The sequence below is a fragment of the Juglans microcarpa x Juglans regia genome, chromosome 7S (assembly GCF_004785595.1).
Source record: "Juglans microcarpa x Juglans regia isolate MS1-56 chromosome 7S, Jm3101_v1.0, whole genome shotgun sequence".
NCBI classification, from domain to species: domain Eukaryota; kingdom Viridiplantae; phylum Streptophyta; class Magnoliopsida; order Fagales; family Juglandaceae; genus Juglans; species Juglans microcarpa x Juglans regia.
This window is the reverse complement of record NC_054607.1, coordinates 10,723,610-10,727,774: the sequence shown is the minus strand read 5'-3', so window position 1 is coordinate 10,727,774 and position 4,165 is coordinate 10,723,610. Positions and strand designations below refer to the sequence as shown.

Sequence of the window (4,165 nt, the reverse complement as noted above, 5' to 3'; positions counted from 1 at the left end):
TGTGATTATAGTACTTCTCTTTATAAAACGTGAAGTCACACATCTCATATTCAAAGTGCAGACATATTTTAAGTCATCCACCTCAACATATCCTGCATGCTTCCAAACCTACGAAAAAAAAAACATAGAGAAGATTATAATGACATCAAAATTCAAATTAATATCAGAAGATTTTTATAAATGAAAAGGCCACAGTAGATTGCCAGATATAGTAACCATCAAGGATAAGTGCATTCAGATTAAATAAAATTTTGATGAAAAAATATCAAATTAAATAAGAATGAGGAGGTGGAAGAGCAGAATCTGCATTCAGATTTCTTGCCACTTGCTTAATCCGAGATCTTTTCAGGGGGAGTAGCCAGTTAGATCTCTTAGGATTTCGATTTTGTAGATATTTTCTAATTAGAAGGACTTACCGATCAGGCTTTTCCTGGCATAGACATCTAATTTGCAGTTTAAGAGAGTTGCTATTCTTTGCAGAAATTTCCTCAATGTCAAGATTTTGTAGGTTAAGGTTGCCCGCTGCTTGTGTTTGAGTCTGAAGCACCACCTGCTTTCAAATAAATTTTGTTGTGAAATTCTGAACATGATGACCATCCTCTTTTAGAAATTACACATAAATTCTTCTTTCATAATAAAAATCACACAGGAATTCTCTAACGAGCAAACATCAGCAAATAGAGTTGCATATTTGCTCATTCATTGATATATATGCTATGGCCAGTATTGCAGAGCAATGTTCATTGTTAGTAATTTTCCTTTTAGTAAGATGATTTGGTTTGAAGAATATGACACCAGATAATGAGGATTGATAGTGAAACTGAGATCTATTGAAAGAAACCTGCAGACCAAATGAGAGAGATACTCATAAGTTTTAAGCAAACCTAAAATAAAAATATTGAATTATATTGATAAATGGTTGGGAAAGAAAATACCTAACTTTGAAAGGTGAAAATATTGATCTCGGCGATTAACTTTACTAGAAAGCACCTAAGAGAATCACAACTATTTTCCAAGTACAACTCTTTGAGGGATGAATAGTTGAAGTGCACTGGGAATTCTAACTTCTTACAGTTTGAGATCATAAGAGTTTCTAATGTGGAGGGTAGACCATCATCGGAAAGTAACATGAGCGAGCAACAACCATCGATTTCCAATTCTTGAAGAGGACTACTGGAATCCATCATTCCCTCCTGTAGGGACCGTAATGCATCAGATCTTTTAAGTACTAGTTTTTGTAATCCAGATGGCAATTCATTTAACAGAACCTCATTAAAATTTGTTAACTCCAATTGACGTAGAGTAGGAGACCTTGGGAGTGAGGCCTCCAGCTGCGAACATTCAGCAATCACAAGTCTGGCTAAAGAAGGAAGATGGATGGGCATCCCTCCTGTTAGCTTGGGGCACTTTATCAGAATAAGTGACTCCATCACACCTTTAGACATACAGTTGGCAGGCACGTCCTGCACCTCAGCCACAACAACAGAGCAGAATCAATTTACACGTCCATTATAAATCAGTGTACTATCTTCTAGAATAGAACAGTAGAGAAGGTTGTTAGGATTTCTCTCAGGTTATTGTTACCAACAATATTCTTTTATTCCTTTTACATTCATGTATAAATACAATCCAAAGTTATTCAATTAAACGGAGAAGTACATCTATTGTGTGTCTAATTTTAAATATCATTTATACAAACACTAACCTAGAATACGTTATAGCATTTAAATACTATACTATATTAACATCCATTTATCCATTTTAAATGTGTAACAATTAGTATATAGGACTTGGTAGTTTCATTATATACTATAATGTATAACCATATAAGAAATGTATTCATAAACATATTAGAATTTTATAGTTCAATATAAGGTTTATATATTGATTGTAAAAACTTTATTAGATTTAATATTTTATTTTGTAATTTGATATTTTTAATTATTCAATTCATTCAAAAATTATATATAAGAGCACAAACAAAACTTGAGTAATAACTTGACTGCCTGTTAAAAGTACAAATAAATATCGATAAAATACTCAACTCGGCCCGAGCTTGTGTTTGATCAACTCGAAATCTACTCGGCTCGACGAGCGCTCAGCTCGAGTTATTTGAGTCCAGCTCGACTTGATAACTCAAAAGCTTGACTCGGCTAGGATCGATTACAACCCTAGGAGCAATGAAGGTGGCAATTTGGGTTTGGTTTGGATGTCTGGAAGGAGCGTGTCCCACATCGATCGTATTATTTTTTGAATACTGATTTAGAAAGTCGTTAATTAAAATATTGACCTTTCTTAAATTTAAAATTTGCAACTCAAATTAAAAAAAAAAAAACTGATAAAATAGTACAGTAACTCAATACATATAATATTGTGCGTACGTGTATAACTACATTCGTATTTATATTAATTTGATATATGGTCAGATGAGAGTTGTTGTTGAAATAAATACTTAGATTACTGTACAATGGAAATCGTTTATCTGACTTCATCTGTAGGTTGATCATGATCTTCAAGTTGGTCTATTGCTGGTTGTGAGTGTTTGACGTTTTGAGTAGCGCAAAACTGCAGGGGTGTACGTCATTCATCCAAATGTTTTGAGTTTTCAAATTAATATATCATTTGTACACGCAAATGCGCGTATTGTTTTTGTTAGATATAGGAACATTCATCCAAACAATACTATATATGTCATGCAAGGATATTTTATCTAAAAACTATAGATAATAACTACATTTTGATACCCATGCGTAGTTTTTAAACAACTTCTACCACCACAATCACCACATCCAGTTCCAACGCAACCAGAGGTGCAGCGCACCCACTACAGACCCGCCAATAACCCGCCCCCGCCCGGTCCCAACACAAACCGTCGAATTTTTAAATTTTTGCTCAGCCTTAAGAAAGAACAAAAGAAAATACTACAAACAGGTGGAACCATCGTTCAACATGCCATCTAATTCACACATATATGAAGAAAGGGATGGATGGGCTGACAATCTTGTTAGGGAACTCTTAAGTAGTTCTTTTCCCAAAAGAAAAAAAAAAGTTGAAATCAAATTCCTACTATTTTACAACCATATAAGTAGGTTGAATTGAAATTAGATTGTTAAAAAATGACTTTATTTAGTTATTGAAATTAACTCATTCTTTTTACTTGACTTGTTGACACTAATAGATGATATGTCAAATTACTTGATTGAAAAGTTGACATGTCCTGATTTAATAATATTGATTTATACTCAATGTAAAAGGAAATTAAAAATATGTACTGATCTGTAATTTTTCTTTTTAGAAAGAAATAAAAAAAAAAGAAAAGAAAAAAAGGAAATACAAGAGACTGATCTGGAACCTATAAATATTGCTCAGGAATCACATCATGCCATGGCCCAACCACCATTTTGGAAGAGCCACCCGCAACCGAATGATCTACAAGGAGCCCATAGAGATGCATGTGAGATACAAATACATGCACAACCTAATAAACAAAAGCAAATGTGTTTCACAGCAGATTATATTTTTAAGACACTAAAAGCAGAACTAAGCCGTGACTAACAGCCATAATCAAGCCACATTATTGGACTTTAAATTGAATTTGATCAATTGAACTCTTCTTCTCACAAACTCTGGATTTGACTCTCCCTATCTCCGTCGAATTCTTTCCAACACCTACCTTTTAGACTTTGATTTTCTTTCTATCTGATCTCCACGTGTGAGATGCAATCGTGTTAATCTCTTCAACTGATATCTGACGAGAAAAATACAAATAATTTTTTAATATAACAATAAATGAAAATCAGAAAAATAAACTGAGAATGAGATTGATACTATAGGTTACATCTATTTTATAATAAAAATTGTTTTACAATATCACATTTCACGTCAAACTGAGATTTGTTGAGACGCATGCATGCAACTGAAAGAAACCAACATACAATATAAAACAATAAAAGAATAATGCCTAAATATATAAGTTTCATGCAATGTCATCTATAAAAAACAAAAAGGAAAAGTGTACAAAAATAATAGGTCTTTTTTTTTTTTTTTTTTTTTATAAAGAAATCTATTTTTGTAATCAAATTATAATGATAAATGGTTGGGAAAAGAAATACCTTGCTTTGAAAGGTGAATGTAGTTCATATGTTTGGCTTTTAGAAGAAGCCAT

At 32.7% G+C, this 4,165-nt stretch overlaps 1 long non-coding RNA gene across 1 annotated transcript; it reads right to left on the bottom strand.

Annotated features, from left to right (window-relative positions):
- Positions 1-3,531: 3,531 nt before the first annotated feature.
- On the bottom strand, positions 3,532-3,928 carry LOC121240988. Its single transcript, XR_005935615.1, has 2 exons — positions 3,882-3,928; positions 3,532-3,735 (listed from the first exon to the last, which is right to left on the bottom strand). It is a non-coding gene; the product is annotated as an uncharacterized LOC121240988 (long non-coding RNA).
- Between the last annotated feature and the right edge of the window lie 237 nt (positions 3,929-4,165).